This window comes from Pteropus alecto, unplaced genomic scaffold (genome assembly GCF_000325575.1).
Source record: "Pteropus alecto unplaced genomic scaffold, ASM32557v1 scaffold57, whole genome shotgun sequence".
Taxonomy (NCBI): Eukaryota; Metazoa; Chordata; class Mammalia; order Chiroptera; family Pteropodidae; genus Pteropus; species Pteropus alecto.
The window spans coordinates 13,079,574-13,099,608 of record NW_006442508.1 but is presented as its reverse complement, the minus strand read 5'-3'; positions in this window follow the sequence as shown (position 1 = coordinate 13,099,608).

Sequence of the window (20,035 nt, the reverse complement as noted above, 5' to 3'; positions counted from 1 at the left end):
TTCCCAGGATCCAAAGTTGGTTCAATATATACAAACCAATTAATGTGATATACCACATAAACAAAATAAAATATAAAAATCATATGATCATATCAATAGATGTAGAAAAAGCACTTGACAAAAAGCTAACATTCATTAATGATAAAAACTCTCAGTAAAGTGGAGATAAAGAGAACATACATCAACATAATAAAGGGCATATATGACAAACCCAAAACTAAGGTTATATTCAACAGTGAAAAGCTGAAATCTTTTTCTTTAAGATTAGGAAGAAGACATGAATTTCCACTTTCAACACTTTCATTCAACATAGTATTGGAAGTCCTAGCCACAGCAACCAGACAAAAAAATGAAATAAAATTCATCCAAATTGGAAAAGAGGAATTCAAACTGTCATTATTTGCAGATGACATATATAGTAAACTCTCAAGATGCCACACACATATAAAACTATTAGAGCTGGTAAATTCAGCAGTGTAGCATAATACAAAATTAATATTCAGAAATCGTTTGTATTTTTATACACCAATAACCAACTGTCAGAAAGAGTACTTAATAAAATAGGCCAAATTATAGTTTCATCAAAATGAATACCTAGAAATAAATGTAATCAAGGAGATAAAGGACCTGTACTCCAAATAGTATAAGTCACTAAAGAACGAAATTGTAAAATATACAAATAAATGAAAGCATATATTGGGCTCATCGTTAGGAATAATTAACATTGTTAAAATGTTTACATTACCCAAAGCAAACTATATATTCAATGCAATCTTTATCAAAACACCAATGGCATTTTTCACAAAACTAGAACAAATAATTCAAAAATTTATATGGAACTACAGAAGATACCAAATAGCCAAAACAATCTTGAGAAAGAACAACAAAGTGGAAATGTCATCCCATCTATTCCAAACTATACTAAAAAGCTATAGTAATCAAAACAGTATGACACTGGCATAAAAACAGGCATATAGATAAATGGAACACAATAGAGAATCCAAAAATAAATTCATGCCTATATGATCAATTAATTTTTGACAAAGCAAATAAGTATTTATTACAATGGAGTAAAGACAGTCTTTTCAATAAATCATGCTGGGAAAACTGGACATACATGCAAAAGAATGAAACTAGACCACTTTCTTACACCTTATACAAGAATAAACTCAACAAAAGACTTAAATATAAGACCTGAAACCATAAAACTCCTGGAGGAAAACATAGACAGTAAACTCTTTCACATAGCTTTTAGCTATATATTTTTTAGCTATATGTGTGTGTGTGTGTGTGTGTGTGTGTCTTTATGGCAAAGGAAACAAAAAATAAGTGGGACCACATCAAACTAAAAAGTTTTGTACAACAAAGGAAACCATCAACATAACAAAGAGACAACTCACTAAATGGGAGAAAATATTCACCATTGATACATCCAATAAGAGGTTAATATACAAAATATATAAGGAACTCATACAACTTCACACACACACACACACACACACACACACACACACACACACACACACACATCAGATCAAAAAATGGAGTCAGGACCAAAATAGACATTTCTCTGAAGAGGACATATAGATAGCTAATAGACTTATGAAATGATGCTCAATATCCCTAATCATCAGAGAAATGCAAATTAAAACCATGAGATATTACCTCCCACCTGTCAGAATAGCTATCATCAACAAATAAACGTTAGGATGTAGAGAAAAGGGAACTCTCATGCACTTTTGGTGGGATTCTAACTTGGTGCTACCAATATCCCTAAAACAGTATGGAGTTCCTCAAAAACGTTAAAAATAAAATGGCCATGTGACCCACCATTTCTACTTCTGAGTATTTATCTGAAGAAACCCAAAACACTATTCAAAAAAATATTTGCACCACTATGTTCATTGCAGAATTATTTACAATAGCAAAGATATGAAAACAACTTAAGTGTCCAATGACAGACAAATGGATAAAGAAGTGGTACATATACATGATGGAATATTACTTAGCTATGTAAAAAGAATGAAATTTTGCCATTTGTGACAACTAGACAGACCTAGAGGGTATTTTGCTAAGTGAGATAAGTTAGACATAAAAAAGACAAATACCATTTAACTTTACTTACATATAAAATCTAAAATAAAACAAAACAAAACAAAAAAAACAACAAAAAAACAATAAATGAACAAACAGAAGCAAACTCATAGATACAGAGAACAACTTGATAGTTGCCAGATCAGAGGATGTTTGGGGGAAGGGGTGAAAAAATTGAAGAGTTTAATAAGTACAAATTTGCAGTTATAAAATATTCATGTAAAGTATAGAATGTAAAGTGCAGCTTAAGGAACATAGTCAATAATATTGTAATAATTATGTATGGGGTCTGATGTGTAGACTACTTATCGAGGTGATAACAAGTTATGTGAACGTCTAATCATTGTGTTGTACACCTGAAACTAATATATGTCAACTAATTAAAAAAATTAAAAAATTAATATTGGCTGCATAGACCAACAAAATAATTTGAGAGAGGGTTGAAGTGCTACTGCAGGGTTGAAGAATAAGGTTCATCTTCTATTTTAAGACTGAGAGAGGTGGCTGCTTTACTTATTGCATGGAAACCAACACAGAGAGTCTAGCAAAATAATAAAGAAGAAATGTTTCAAACACGAGAATAAGATAAAAACATCAAAAAATTAATAAAATAGAGAAAGGTAATATTTCTGATAAAGAATAAAATTTGAAAGAAGATTAAATTGACACAGTGACAATTTAACGGAATGACAGAAAATATTAAGAAATTAGAAATTAATAGTCACAGAGCTGAAGAATACAATGTACAGTAACTAAACTAAAAAAAAATATACTAGAGGGGCTCAACAGCACTAAATGTAGCTTAAGAGAGCATAGGTTACATGAAGACAAGGGATTAGAACTCACCCAATCAGAACAGCAAAAAGAAAAAAAGAATGAAAAAAAGTTAAGATAGCTTAAAGGACTTATCATATAAAATCGAGTGGAGTTGATTTTCATTAAAGTGGTCCCAGAAGGGAAGAGAGAGAAAAAAGGCAGAAAACTTATTTGAATAAATAATGACTGGAAACCCCTTACCTAGGAAAAAAAATAAAAACAAAAACCAAAAATCAGTTATCCATTCAGGAAGCCCAGAGAGCTCCAACATAGATAAACCCAAAGAGACTCACACAAGAGACATTATAACTAAAATGTCAAAAGTTAAAGACAAGGAATCTTAAAAGCAGCAAGAGAAAAAGAACTTATTACTTGCATGGAAATTCCCATAAGACTGTTGGCAGATTTTTAAGCAGGAACTTCACAGGCCAGAAGGGAGTGAAATGAAAGAAAAGAAAGGAAAGAAAGGAAAGAAAGGAAAGAAAGGAAAGAAAGGAGAGAAAGGAAAGAAAGGAGAGAGAAGGAAGGAAGGAAGGAAGGAAGGAAGGAAGGAAGGAAGGAAGGAAGGAAGGAAGGAAGGAAAGAAGGAAGAAAGGAAGGAAGGAAAGAAGGAAGGAAGAAAGAGAGAGAGAAAGAGAGAGACAGAGAGAGAGAGAGACAGACAGACAGACAAAAAGTCTGTTTGCAAAGAAAAAAAAAACTTGCAACTAAGAATACCATATCTGGAAAAGTTATCATTCAGAATTGAAGCAGAGATAAAAAGTGTTTTATAGACAAGCAAAAACTAAAGATTTTTATCACCACTAAACCGGACATACAAGGAATGTTAAAAAGACTTAAGTTGAAAAAAAAAGAGCACTAATTAGGAACAAAAAAATATATGAAAGTATAAATCTCCATGGTAAAGATGAATATACTGTAAAGATAGGACATAATCACTTATCAAGCTAGTATGAAGATTAACTATAATTACAATAATTAGCTGAGATACACAAAATAAAAAGATGTAAAATGTGACCTTAAAGGATAAAATGTGTAGAAGGGGAGAGTAAATATTGAGCTTTAGAATGGATTCAAACTTAAGTTGTTAACAGTTCAAAATATACTATTATAAATATAAGTTGTTATATGTAAGATTCATGGTAACTACAAAGCAAAACCTATAGTAGATACACAAATTAATGAGAAAGTCGTCTGAGTATATCATTAAAAAAAAAAGTTATTAAACCCCAGGAAGAAAAAAAGTGAAGAAAGGAAGACAGAGGAATCACAAACAGCCAGAAAACAATTCAAAAAATGGCAATAGTTATGTATTTATGACTTTAACGTAAATGACCAAATTTTCCAATCAAAAGACATATAGTGGATCAAAAAATAAGATCTATAAACTGCCTATAAGAGACTAACTTTATGTGTAAGGACACACAAACAGAAAGTGAGAAGTGGAAAAGATACTTCATGAAAATGGAAACCAAAAAAAAAATGCTGTGGTAGCTATACTTATAAAGATAAAATAGATTTTAAAACAAAGACTGTAATAACAGATAAAGATGGCTATTGATACATATTGAGAAAGGTCGATCCAACAAGATGATGTAACATTTGTAAATATTTATATACCCAACATAGAAGCACAGAAATATATAAAGAAAATGTTATCAGATCTATAGAAATAGACATCATACAATAATGATAAGGGATTTTAATACCTTCTTACATCAATGAATACATCATCCAAACAGAAAATCAGAAAGGAAATATTGGATTAACACATTAAAGCAGATGAATTTAACAGATATATACAGAATATTGCATCAAAAAGCAACAGAATAAACATCTATTTCAAGTGCACCTGGGACATTCTCCAGGATCACATGTTAGGTCACAAAACAAGTCTTAATAAAGAAGACTGAAATTATATCAAGAATCTTTTCTAATCACTATGATATAAACCAGAAATTAATTACATGAAGAAAACTGGAAAATTCACTAATATACAGAGATTATACCACATGTTTATGAAAAACAAATTTAAAAAAATCAAAAGAGAAATTTTTAAAAAGTACTTTGAGACAGATGAAAATGGAAAGACAACATACCAAAACACGTGGGCTGCAGTGAAAGCATTTCTAAGAAGTAAATTCTGTGTGATAATGCCTATATGAAAAAAACAAGAAATATCTCAAATAAACAACCTAACTACATATCTAGGAACTAGGAAAAGAAGAAATGAAGTCAAGTGTTAGTAAAAGGTAAGAAATAACAAAAATTAGAGTGGAAATAAATAAAATAAAGACTAAAAAGACAATGGAAAATATTAATGTAATTAAGAGTTGGTTCTTTGAAAAGATAAACAAAATTAACAAATTTTTTAGCTAGAGTTACCTAGAGAAAAAGAGAGAAGACTCAAGTCAATTAGAAATTAAAAGAAGACATTGTAACTTATATCACAGAAATATAAAAAATCGTAAGTGGTTACTATGACCAATTATATGCCAATAAATTTGATAATTCTAAAAAAAGGATGAATTCCTAGAAACATTGAAAACATGAACAAATTCATCATTAGCAAGGAGATTAAATCAGTAAGCTCCGTGGCATTGGTCTTGGTGATGACATTTTGGATTTGACACTAAAAGCTAAGGCAAAAATAAAAAATAAACAAGTAAGATTAAATTACACTAAAAAAAGCTTCTGCAAAGCAAAGGAATCCACCAGAAAAGTGAAATGGGAGAAAATATTTGCAAAGCATATATGTTAATATTCAAAAATATGTAACAAACTCATATAAGCCAATAGCAAAAAAAAAAAGATTGAAAGTGGTTAAGATTTTGAAAAGGCATTTTCCCAAAGACGGTTTACACATGGCCAACAGGTACATGAAATGATGTACATTACTATAATCAGGAAAGTGCAAAGCAAAACTACAACGAGATATCACCTCATTGTTAGAATGGCTATTATCAAAAAGACAAGAAATAACAAGTGTTGGTGAAGTTGTCCAGAGAAGAGAACCCTTGTGAGCTCTTCATGGGAATGTAAACTGGTGCAGCTACTATGGAAAACAGTACAGAGGTTTCTGAAAAAGTTAATAATTAAACTACCATATGATCCAGCAATTCCACTTCTGGGTATTTATCTGAAAAGGACATCACTAACTCAGAATAATATACGCACCCCCATATTTATTGCATGTTTATGTTTAAATCCTAAGAAATGTAACTATGGCCAGAGTTGTTTTTATTATGTCCCTTGTTTTGTGTTATGTCAAGTTATCTCAAATTTAAAGAGAATTGTACCTACTAAACCAAAAAATTTCCAGAAATTTATTTCCTTTTGAGTTTATATTTCTGATAGTTCTTGCTTATTATTCTCTTCTTTACATTGTTAAATACAAATTATTTCTCACACTCTACTCTCAGGGGAAAAATATTTTATAAACCGAAGCACTGTTTGACTATTGTCTCCATCTTTATCCCAAATTTCTGGTAGATAATACCAATACATTTCATTATAGCATTGGAGGGTCTTGTTCCCACCTGACCTAAAGCTATTATTTCTACAGAAATTGATCACAACTGATTTCAACTTTACCATGAGCAACAAAATATATTCTAGGTACTAAATTTAATTTCTTTAGAGAAGTATTTATAATAGCATACACATTTAGAAAAAAATAGGCAGAGGTTTTTTTTTTTTTTTTTTTTTTCCCCATTGTTTTCAAAGCATCCTGGGCTTCAAAACAAGCAGGGTGAAATTTTGTCTTAGAAACAAATTTCTTAATTTACCAAAAACCCTCCTTCCAAAGGGCTTAAATAATTAAAACTCCCCACTATCCCTCCCATAAAATTAATTTACTCTCCTTACTCAGCAGTTTTAAATCTACTCCAACATTCCACATGGTCCCTATTATATAAAGTATTGATTCCTTCCACCCAGAGAATGAAACTGCACTTCTATTATTCTTGAATGTTTAGCACTTAAAAATCTATAACCAAGCAATATGTTTCTATTCCCAATGATGAATCTCTCTGGTCAAATTACAGGCCTACCTAAAAACTCTTAGACTTTGATATCATAGGTCTAACATAAGTTGATACATATGTGACATGATTAACATGTACATAACAAGCATTCATGAAAAGTTTTTATTGAATCTTACAGCAAAAAAAAATGAAATATTTTGTCAAGTGACTGCTGAGGCAGAATCAGGAGATTTATAAACACTTTAACAAAAGAGATGTGGTTCACAAGACTGATTCACTTTCCTTGAAATGTAGCTTTTGCTCTATTATCTACTGAAATAATAGGCTTTCTGCCTTCTTCTTGATGCATGCTTCACCTCATTCCTGGGAGCAGCTTGCTTTTACTCTTGGTGCACATTTTTGCCCTTTGCAATTCCAATTCCCAATTCTCTTCAGTTTGCCTTTTTGGTATCTTCCTTCCTATGAATATAAGCATACTTCTTGAAATTTCTACTTGGCAAAATATTATCACATAGCTCCTATTGAATAATACTCCCAACTAGACCTTTAGGCCTAAATACTAAAATATTCTGAGTATCAATTCAAGTCAAAGCCCTATAGGCAAATGCTTTCTTTCTTTTAACAATGCCAGGATTTTTTTTGTTTTATTTTTACAAATTTAAATATTATCAGTGAAAGCCTATTTCATTTCTTAGCTGTTTAATATTTAATAACACACATTTCCCTTTTGATACAGCAAAGTACCACTAAAACTGCATGCATCATTGTTGACAAAATATTAAACTCAAATAACACAAGTTTGAATTAGTTTGACTGTATAGTTCCTGAAATCTTCTAAAAGAATATGTTGAGCATCTATAAGAAAGTGAATTAGTGAACATTAATGTTAAAAAGTTTATAATATGACTATTAATTCTTTTGTTTTGGACAAATAAATCAAATCGAAGATACAAGGAGACATAATTACTAGAATTAATGGTGTGATTGCATTGTAAAGGACGAAAATGTTAAATCACTATATTGTACACCTGAAATTAATATAACCAACATATGATTGTATACTGACTACACTTAAATTAATTTTAAAGATGATGAAAATAATTTAAAAATATTTATTAATTTATATGCTTTTAGAAGAAAATTATTAACATTTTCATAAAGACATCTCATATATGTAATAATTTAATATTTTACTAGTATTCATCAAAATGTTCAAAATTTAAAAAAGTACTAATCGGTATCTGGTTACTAAAATTGTTAGTTATTTTTTTAATCTGTGTGATTACTGTTCTTGGGATCCATTTATGTGATGGAGTTTGAGTTGTAAATGTGCTATAGAAATGCATTATTTGGTATCATTTATATTTTTGTAAACATGTATTTGCCTCTCATTCATTTTAATTTATAGCCTCTCTGGGATCTTTCCCAATGCTAAATATACTGGTGTTTGCTATGAAATAACAAAAGAGATGAATTGTCTGCTTTGCATTTCTAATTAAAATCCTGAAAGTTAGCAGCTCAAAGTACTCCCAGATGACATATAAATATAAACCTTTGTTTTGACACTTTATGAAATACTGAGTTGTGTATTATGTGTATATTTTATTTCATGCTCTCGAAATGCAAAAAGACTGGTGTTAATAAATGTTCTACAGATAGAACATCTATGAGTGTCCAATTATAATTTAACCCATAAATATTTGTCAAATTCATTTGTTACTCTAAAGTGTTTTAGTTGAGAAGAGAATACAATTTTCCACTTAAATAAATCATTTTTTTTTAAATTTTTATTCGTTTCTTAAACATTGCAGTTAGTAGAAATTAATGAAGACCTTATTGGAAAAATCTTTTCTATAAATTCATGTTGCTGATGACATGGAAAATAGTTGCAAATACAGGGAACTCATTAGATTATCTTGGCTAACCATCTATATTAACAATACATTTAGTCCTGTTTTACAGATAACCAGATAGAATTGCATAAATGAGTGGTGAAACTAAGTACATGGGAACACAGGCCCAATCCTCTGTTAACAAGAACAGTTTTACTTTTTTTCTGTTTGATAGAGACATAATTACACAGATATACTCAATTGAAAAGGATCTTTTCAGTTCTACACTTGTAAATTTCCAGTCTACAACAAAGACTAAAAAAAAAAAAAACAAAAAAGAAACGTTTGCTTATCTAACATACAGCATTCAATCTTCTAAGGAAAAGGAAAAGCACCATAACAGATAACATGTCACAAAAGGAAAAGCACCATAACAGATAACATGTCACAAAAAGTTTCATTTCAGCTATTTTATACTCTATTTGATTGCTTTACCATCACCTTGAACTCATTATGTTTAATTCCATTTTATATCACACTCTCATCCAAACCTACTACTTTCATATTTATTTTTCTATTTAATACATTAATATACTCTAAGACTGGGAGACATGTTTCAAAATAATTCTTCATATTCTTTTATGGTTACCTCCTAAATAAATTCTAGTAAAGGAATATTGGTTTGTTCCTGTGTCTAAAATTCATATTGAGATTATAAATTTTGGTGATCAGGTAGCATTTCTTTTTCTCTTAAAAATTATATAACAAAATCTTAAGATACTATTTCAATGCAGAGTCTGCTCAAAACATAGATGTTTAATAAGTGGACAAACACTCGAATAGGAAAATAAAACAAAACAGAATATAGCTCATCACTGAGACCTGAGCATTACTTAAATCTTGAGATTTCTTGGCAATCACATTCAAAACGTGTAATGGTTCTGGATTAAGGACATCTAAAAATATTCTGAGTTATGTTATTCCAGAAGTAAGATCCAAGTGTCGAGTTGTTCTATAATTTCATTAAAAATTTATTCTATTTTTTAGTTTATTTCTTTTAGATAACTAAGAGTTTTCACCACCTTATATTGAACTTTATCATTCTTTTCTTATATTCTATATTTCATTTATCCAATTCTTCTCGATGTAAGGTAAATTTGTAAGTTAAATAAATCAATCATGGAAAAATAATTCTACTGCAATTTCTTAATGAAGTTGCCATGATTTTTTTTCCTGGACTTATTGTGGTGATTACATCGTAAGATATATCCATGTCAATTTACTATGTTTTACATCTGCGACTAATACAATATTGTGCATCAACTCTACCTAAATAATACACGTAACAAATTTTTAAACAGCACATCTTTGATCTTATTAATTTAATGCTGAGATAAAATGGAATTTTTATATTTAAACTCAGTAAGTTATGCCAATATGTTTATAAACATATGAAATATACTCTTTACAATTATTTATCCCTTGATTTGTTATTATATAATTACATTTTCTTCTCTTAGGAGACATAAAGAGCATATAGCAAGATGGTTTATTTAAAAAACAATCTGTAAACAGCTGTTTGTGGTATTATCGTAGTTCTGGCTTATACAGAGCTTAATCACTTTGTCAATAAGGGGGTAATAGTTCAAATATTAAATTGCAATCTGCTTCTAAGTTCTACATACATAAATGTGACAGTAATACTAACTCCTTGCAGTATATCTATTCAGAATGCTTTAGGTTTTTATTCAATTATGTGTGAACTAAAATGCTGGAGTGAGCATTATTGATTGGCAACGAAATCCCAAATAAAAACAAGTCAAAGTAGAATCTTGAAAGGCATGAGAGAGAGGTTTTAAACAATTTATTTATCAAATCGACACATAACTATCAGTGGTAGTTTATTATTTTTAAATAAATACTACATCTATCCATCAATCCATTAGTATAATGTAAAATGCAACTATCTGCATTCAATCAGAGTTGATAATTATTGTTGTTTGTTTCTTTATACCTTCATGTTGTGGAAATACGATTTGAAAGTGAAACAATGAAAGGAACTTTGAAAGAAAAGGGAGTCTACGGCCATACTACGCTGAACAAGGCAGATTCCGTCTGATCTAGGAAACTAAGCAGATTCTGGCCTGGTTAGTACTTGGATTGGAGACCACCTAGGAAGGCCAGGTGCTGTAGGTGTAAAAAATAAAACAAACAAACAAACAAACAAATAAATAAAATAAGGGATTGTAAGCTGACAAGGTCCTTACAATCTGTGAGGTCAACCAAGGATTGCCTCGCCTAAAAAAAAAAAAAGAAAAAAAAGAAAAAGTTTAAACTTTCTAAACTTTGAAAACCAGTATGTGTGTGTGCGTATGAAAACCAAAATGGACTAAAATCATAATTCTCATTTTATACTTAACATTTTTAAATTAAAATGAAAAACATGAGACAAAAAATTTGTTTTATCTAAAAGTATACCAAAACATAAATGCTAGTCTCTCTCCATAATATGAGCATCAGTTTCTTGAGTATTTGTGTATGTATATATACTTTGATTTTATGTTCATTGTATGATTTTTGTCTATCACATATATTGCTAATAGTACCCCTTCATATACACACACCAACAGACACATGCACATCAAGTTTTTAACCATTTGCTTTTAGTTTTAGTATTTTAATAACTTACGGAAGTATCAAAACTTTTTTTAGTAAATAGCATCATTCTTGATATTTTGATTAACAAGAATCAATTTAAAGCCTAATTATATATAACTCCCCAAATGTAGGATAACTAATAGAAAATTTTTAAAGAGAATAAAATGTTCAGCTGAATCAAATTTTCTGTTTTTAAAGTTTATCATTTCTTTTACTCCCCTGGAAATAAACTCCCTAGCATAAATCTCAAAATCTCACTATCTTAAAATCTGTATAAAAATCTTTTTATACTTGCACCTTTTAAGTTTCTAAAAGTGAATATTAGAACTTGTTAATTTACCTGATAATTAGCATGTTATCAAGAGGAGACAAAAATCTGCAAGATAAAATTAAATGATGCCATTGGATTTTCTCATTTATATTCTTTGTTGATGTATATGTCATTGTGTGTCTGATTTATCAGTTTATATGATTCTATACCACATAATATGATGCAATGTCTTCGAGTTTTTCTTATCAAATAGTTATTAAACTATTATTTGGGCAAATTGACTTTTGCTCCTTTTCAGCAAGATCTAAACTTAAACTTGCTAGTTTGAGGCCTAATCAATACTGTACTAACTGCTTCATTAATCCTCTCTCACTGCTTTTTTTCTGTCATCTTTCCAGAAAGCTGTTTGCTGTTGTTACCTAACAGTAGATAATTGATTTTCTAAAGTAATGACTTTAGAAGCTTATCCCTGTTTTTTTTCTTTCCCTCCACTGCAGGACCCAATCAAGTTTTGACACATAGCACTCATTTCTGATTATCTAACATGGATCATTCTGTAGTCCAACTTAATGAACAAAGAAATAAAAGAGCAAGGAAAAAAAAAAAAAAAAGCTTGGCCACCACAGTTCCGAATAATTAACAGGGTTTGCAATATTTGGCTCCATGAATTGAAATGATTTGGTGATTTCTGAATACAAGCCCTTTGGAGAAACAAATAATTTGCTTGTGTGTTTAATTTTAACAACATGGAAAATGATAAAATGTATTTGGAAACCCAAAATGCTCAAAATTACAGTTATAGAGAAGTTTTTTAGAAGATAAAGCTTACAGATTCTGACATGAAAATGTAAGATTTTAAAATTCTAGCTATGTCTAGGAGCCTAAGCTTTACCTTTAGTTCTGGCTAGAAATTCAAACATGCAAAAAGACAACATTTCTAATGCTTTCCATATATACAAGAAGGGCATGCTATTGATTGGCTTGTCTTGTTTACTTACATTTATATATATTTTTTTAATTTGTAAGCTAATACCCCTCACATTACCTGTTACACATTAAAATAATGACTATTGCAGATTATGGATATAAAGTTCCCAGTTATCTGACATTTTACAAATGTTAATTCTGCACATTAGTAGGAGACTACAAATTATACTTAAAAGGAAAGAGTTGTGAAAAGTCTGAACTCTATGAATAATTCATCTGCTCAAGTTTTATTCCAATACTGTTCAGAGACTTGAAGGATACATTTTGGTCTACATAGAAAGATATGGAAAACAAAAGCCAAAATAAAAAAAAAGGAACATTTCCCAGTTGCATTATGATCATTGAACAATTTCTCATTAAGCTCTTGTCTTAACCTTTAGTAAGGGGCACAGAGACCTTCTCAGCAACCACCTGGTTGTTCAAACAAAGAGCAAAAGAATATATATTTATCATATCTCAATTTCAAGTCTAACATTTTATTTCATATGAATAAATTGTTCTTTTATGGAGGATCCAGTTCTTAACCATTCTCAGGAGTACTCTAAAATAAGATTTGCTAAGGAGAGAGCTTTGCAGTGATTCTTAATCTTGCCTAGGAAGCCACAGGTGCAAGGGAACTCATTGCTCTTCCCAATACAAACATGGATGTTTCACAAAATAAAGGAAAAAAAAAAGTTGTCTAATCCAAGTTTTGAAAAGTGACTGTCTTTTTCAGGTCCATACTACAATACTGTCACCTCTGCTACTCAAGACTTGTGGGTACAGATGCACAAACAAGTTTTCTCCTCTTTAAGCCATATTTTTAAGTGGAATTAACACAATGATGTTAAAATTCAGTGTGTGGAAATGAAAAGATAATGTGTTAAAATATAACTTTTAAAAATAGATTTTCATACATTTACACAAATATTGTTGGTGTCAGTTGGTTCCTGAAGAACTTAATAGCTAAGTAAAAACAATCCTTAATCTTCTCTAAACATTGAAATTATGTAGGCTGTTATTTTCTGACTTGAATTTGCTGACTAAGCTTTCTTTCAACTAAATCAGTCAATCTTTAAAAAATACTAAGAGTAATTATTCTGTTTTCAATATTGCATATCTATTTTTCTAGTTCACCAACATTTATAATTCTTCTTTCACCACTATTTTATACTTATAATTCTATGTAAGCTACTGTCTGTGTTCCTGGGACTGATATTATAATTTATTCTATAAAAAGTAAATGAACAGACATCTGGTTTAATTTACGACATGTAAAAATCTTGGAGGTTATTTCTGTCCTTAAAACAAGAAAAATATGTAAAAATAATATCAATGACATTTTAGACCAATCAGAGAACTATACTTTTAGGGCAAACTGATACCCCCCAAATCTGGAGAGTTAGGTATATCCAAAGAGATACAAAAATTACAAGGCATGCCAAGTTGCAAGAACAGACACAGACTGAACAAAGTAGTCAGTAGCATCAGATCTAGATATGAACCAGATCTTAGTATTATTAAAATAACTATAAATAATATGTTAAATACTCTGTATAGGAAAAAAAAAATCCATCATGTCTGAGTTGCCCAAACTCTGCACATTCCCAAGAAAGATAAGAGTGTCTTTGTATGTCTAAGGCCTTGTGCTGAGTTTGATCAGTTTGGTTAGATGGTTAACATGGTGAATACTTGTTTTTGTGAGGGAAGGCTAGCAACTGAGTAACTGAGATCAGTCACACAGGTGCTACATGCCTATTTGATCCCAGTAAACACCTCTGGACATCAATGCTTGGGTGAGCTCTCTGGTTAGCCATACTCTATGTGTTCTTATACTTCATTGCAGAAGAACTAAGCATGTCTGTGTAACTCCACTGAGAGAGGACATCAAGAAGCGTGTGCCTTGTTTTTCCTAGATTTGTCTTTTCCTTTTGCTGATTTTAATCTATATTTTTCACTGTAATAAACAGAAACCATGCATACAGGAGTTTTTCTAGGTTCTGTGAGTCCTTCTAGTGAATTATCAAATCTCAGGTGGTATTAGGGATCCCAACACAGGTTCTAAAGGAAAAAAAAAAGTGAACAACATGAAAAACAAATGGGTAATATCAGCATAGAGTTGAAAACTACAAGGAAGAATTTTTAAAGATGATGATAAATAAAAACCAAAGTAACAAAAATAAAGAATATCTTTGGCAGATTCATTAGTAGACCTGATGTAAACAAGGAAAAAAAAAATAGTTAACTTTAAGATAGATCAATAGCAACGTCCAAAATTAAACACAGAGAAATATAGAACAATGCATCTAAGAAATCTGAGACAATATTAAAGATTGTAAGCAAAAGTGGCATAATCAGAATATCGGGAGAAGAAAGAAAAAAAAGATTTGAAGGAATAAATGAAAGAATAGGGTGGAATGGAGTTTTCAAAGATGGAACAGACACAAAATGCCTCCAAGTTTCTTATAGCAGTGGTCCCCAACCTTTTTGACACCAGGGTCTGGTGCTCCTATGAGAATCTAATGTTTGATGATCTGAAGGAAGCTGAGGTGGTGATGCTAGTGCTGGGGAGCGGCTGCAAATACAGATTAAGCTTCCCTCCCTTGCCCACCACTCACCTCCTGCTGTGAGGCCCAGTTAATTATAGGCCATCGACTGGTACCAGTCTGTGGCCTGGGGATTGGGGACCTGTCTTACAGTTTAGAAATAATGTAAAAAAGATAGTAAGACAGAGTTAATGCCTTTACTTCTAGAGATGTGTGAAAGACAGACAGATAATTGGATATGGCTGCTTCATATGTATGTTTACAAATATGAAATTAACTTCAACATGTACAATGTTGTTTTTAAAAATGCACATAGGTTTTCTCTCACATGTTCTCATACATACCACCCTCAACACCAATTAACCTGCAGCTTGAAAACTTAGCAAATTTAGCTTATATTAAAATTATGCCATAGACTGTCTTGGGGATACAAAACAAAAACAGAGACTAAGTTGTGTCATCCAGACACTGGTTTTCTGATTGTAAGATTTGTTAATTTATGTACTTTTATATTTCAAGCTCTTGTTCCAGAGTTCACAAAGTGATTTAGAAATTCAGCTATATTAGGGAGATAGATACTGAAATGTCATTTTAAGTCGAAGAGTTCAGAAGAAATAAACTGTTAGGTTTCAGGAACATGCTTCCATTTCATTTAATTTTCAAGTTGTTTATCTTATCTATAAATGTGCAGATACATTTTAGTTGTAAGTATAATGACATTTGTGCCTGAATTGTTTCATATGATGAGAACTTGGTGACTGCAAAAATTTGATTAGATGTTGGTAATCTGCTTCAAACAAAAATTTATTTCTTTTCTCAATAATGTTGTTTCTGTGTATACTATTTCAATAGAACTCAGAAGTCAAAAAGAGCAATATAACCATGGAGTTAGATAAGCTTTCTATAGTTTCGGAATAATTTAGGTCCAAATGTTAGCAACTTATTTGTCACTAATAATATACTGATTCTTTCTTGGGTTTTATATTGCTTAAATTGATGGAATTTCTGGATCTGAATCTATAATTCTAAATCATAATAAAATTTATTTTAAGAATAAAATGTAGAGTAACTAAAGTTAATAATATTTAACCACATATTTGAAAGTTTCTAAGAGAGTAGATCATAAAGGCTCTCATCACAGGAAAAATGTTATAACTATGTATGGTGCTGGGCATTAATTAGACTCAATGTGGTGACCATTTCACTATATTGAATCATATTGTACACCTGAAACTAATATGATGCTATACGTTAATTATATCTCAATAGAAAAAAATTTAAAATGTTGAATATACGGGAGATTATGAGTAATAGACATAGAAAAGACTGTTTGAAACAACCGAAGAAGGGGTAGGTATTCATAAGGAGAAGAGAGGCTTGTATGAAGCAGAAAAGAATATAGAATTGGATGATGCAAAGTTTTAGTAACTATTGACTTATGTAGGCATGAGAAGAAGGATAAAGATGTTTTTAATACTTTTTCAAAATATCAATGCACATATAAGCGTGAAAAGCCTGAAATAATCTTCTAGGTATTATATCTTAAACTATGATGTGGAAACATTATCAACACAGGCTGAGAACAGTTTTGGTTTAATCTGTAGAGTTCGAAAATTATTAGGATGAATAAACCCCCATATATGGGGACAAATAATTTTGATAAAGAAGCCCAAAACATACAATGGAGAAAAGAAAGGCTCTTCAAATAAATGGTGCTGGAAAAATTGGAAAGCCACAGGCAAAAGAATGAAACAAGACTGCAATTGATTGCACAGAAGAAAACATAGGTACCAAACTTACAGACCTTGGATTTAGAGAGGATTTTATGAATTTGACCACAAAGGCAAGAAAAATAAAAGCAAAAGTAAATAAATGGGACTGTATCAAACCAAAAAGCTCCTGCACAGCAAAAAAGAAAAAAAAAAATCAACAAGACAAAGAAGTAACCATTCAAATGGGAGAATATATCTGTAAACAATGCCTCATAAGGGCCTAATATCAGAAATATCCAAAGAACTCATACAATTCACCACTACAAACAAACAAACAAAAACAATTAAAAAATGGGCAGAGGACCTGAATAGACATTTCTCATAGAAAACGTACAACCAACAAACATATGAAAAGATGCTCAACTTCACTAACTATTAGGGAAATGCAAATCAAAACCACAATAAGATACCACCTAACACCTGTGAGAATAGCTATCATTGACAGGACAAGTAATAAGAAGTGTTGAAGAGGATGTGGAGAAAAAGGAACCTTCTTACATTCCCACCATGCTGGTACAAAAAACAGTATGGAGGTTCCTCAAAATATTAAGAATAGTATTACCACATGCCCAACAATCCCTTTTTTGGGTATCTGCTACAAATATTTGAAAACATTTATTTGTAAAGATTTATGCATCCCTATGTTCACTGCAGCATTATTCACGGTGGCCAAGCCATGGAAATGACTGAAGTGCCTTTTGATAAACGATTGAATAAAGAAGTGGTATATATACACAAAAGAATATTACTCAGCCATAAGAAAAGATGAAATAATGTCATTTGTGACAATATGAATGGATTCTGAGATTATCATGCTAAGGAAAATAAGTCTGACAGAAAAAGTTGAGAACCATGTGATTGCACTCATATGTGAGATATAAAACTGAAAGCAGCAAACAAGACAAACAGAACTCAACAACATGGACAACAGTTTAGTGGTTACCAGAAGGAAGGCGGGGAGAGGAGAGGTAGATAAGGGTAAAGAGGGTCAAACATATGGTGACAAAAGGAAATTTAACTTTGGGTTGACATATTATCACATCATACACTTAAAATCTATATAATTTTATTATTCATTGTCACTCAAATAAAGTAAAATAAATTTTAAAAAATTATTAGAATGTTTATTAGAATATAATTCAAATTCAGTGTGTGTGTGTGTGTGTGTTAGTTCTACATACAAATGTTTGTTTAAATATTGAGTTTTTAAAATAGCATATACATTTATAAATTAATATTAAACTCATACACAGCTTTTGCTATGCTTTTTATTTTAAATCTTCACTTTTCAAAACTTTTTGATAGCCCATCTTATAGATATATGCTGATATATTTAATGATTCCTTACTTTGGAATATTAATTTTATTTCCCCTTGTCTCTTATTAATAACTGAGTGGGAAAACCATCACATACACTGATAAAACATTTTTATTCCTTTTAGAAAAAACCTAACCAATGTTACCCCAATGAACTTAAAAAAAAAAAGAAAAACTAGAAATGGAAATACTGGGTTAAGCATACAATTACTATAAAAGACCCATCACATATATTGAAAAGTTGCTTTCAAAATGTTATTTATCAGATTGTACTTTTAAACCAAATGATATGAGCCCCAAAGAAAAAGCATAGTGCAATGTTTTCTAAAATATTAAATTCAGGGGCCAGATAAAGGTAATGTCATGAAAGAAAGCCAGTGGTTCTTTTCAGTATATTTCACATAAGCATAAGTGCAGGAAAATCACAGAAGCTATTATTTGAATAGTAAAGACAAGAGAATTATCCTTTGCACATTTTACACAATTTTCACATCTTAGGTTTCTTTATAAAACTTACCTTAACATTTACATACACCATTACAAATATGCATCGAATCTTTTCTTGGCACCTTATTGTGATTATAGTGTATGCGATTTTTCTTTCTTTCCCCTACATGTTATTTGAATTGTTTTTTGTTGTTACTTCTTGATAAATGGTGTTGTAATGTGAATTCCTTTCTGAATGATATAGAGGAATAATTTCACTTGTTGAAAAGAATTCAAAATGAACCTACGTTTTGGAAAGAAAATATCTGCGTATAATTATATATGGTAAACTTACAAATTCAGCATGAAAAGCAGCTTTCTGAATATTCAAATTGCCCTTCATTTCATTTTAGTAGTATGTATTATACAGCCTTGAATAGAATTTAGTGATTTAAAACTGATGAAACTTTTTCCATTGTATGTATATAAAAAGGAATCCCACCAGAAATATGCTTTGTTCAACTAATATTTTTTACTCCATGCTGCAACATTTATTTGAATGCATCATATCCTAGTCTTAGTAGGCTATCTTCTTTAACTGGAAGAATCAAAAAAAAGACAACCAAATCTAAACGTTTATACTTTTTGTCTCCATTTTATCATTCTTTAATAAATTCTCTACACTAAAGCCAGAGTCATCTTATAAATATTAAATTTGATTATATGACACTTCTGACTAAAACATTTTTGTCTAAAGCACTTAGACAAAGGACAAACATTCTAATATTGTTTATGAGCTCTGGAAATCAGGATGGTATTAAAGTTTCTCCTCTCTTGGGTTATCCTTTACCCCTACCCATATGCCTCACTCTATCAGCATTCCACACTACAAACTGCATGATATTTTCTATTGAGACATAATTATCCATTCTTGTGAGACACTGGTTTTCTAGCTTTCTCAAATTTATTGTTTATACTGTAGCTTTCTGTAAGTTATTTATGTCAATTATGTTCACACTTTATTTGGCTAAATCTTCAACTTTTAGGGTCAAACAAATATCAGTTCTGGGAAGAATAACATGATCCTATATGTTTGGAGTAAAACATTTTTCTATAGAGGCATAACTCTTTAATCAATCAGTAGTGATTACACTATATTGAAAATGTACCTTACAGCAGTGGTCCCCAACTTTTTTGGCACTAAGGACTGATGCTCCTATGAGAATCTATTGCCTGATGATCTGAGGTAGAGCTGAGGCAGTGATGCTAGTGCTGGAGAACGGCTGCAAATACCAATGAAGCTTCCTGGCTCTCCCCAGGGCTCACCTCAGGCTGTGTGGCCCAGTGCCTA